Source organism: Sinocyclocheilus rhinocerous, unplaced genomic scaffold, assembly GCF_001515625.1.
Source record: "Sinocyclocheilus rhinocerous isolate Xijiao unplaced genomic scaffold, SAMN03320098_v1.1 scaffold23, whole genome shotgun sequence".
Classification (NCBI taxonomy): Eukaryota; Metazoa; Chordata; class Actinopteri; order Cypriniformes; family Cyprinidae; genus Sinocyclocheilus; species Sinocyclocheilus rhinocerous.
The window spans coordinates 203,071-203,328 of NW_015644367.1; positions in this window are offsets into that span (position 1 = coordinate 203,071).

Consider the following 258-nt stretch of genomic DNA (forward strand, 5'->3'; position numbering starts at 1 on the left):
GGATTTATTTACTTTTGTGGCCAGCGGTTTAGACATTAATGGCTGTGTGTTGAGTTATTTTGAGGGGACAGCACATTTACACTGTTATACAAGCTGTACACTCACTACTTTACATTGTAGCAATGTGTCATTTCTCCAGTGTTGTCACGTGAAAAGATATAATACAATAAAGGAACCTCAAGCGTGATCTAGGTAAATGTGAGCAAATATAGCCCCATATTTTGCCTGGGACCCCCAATTCACTAAATCCGCCCCTGA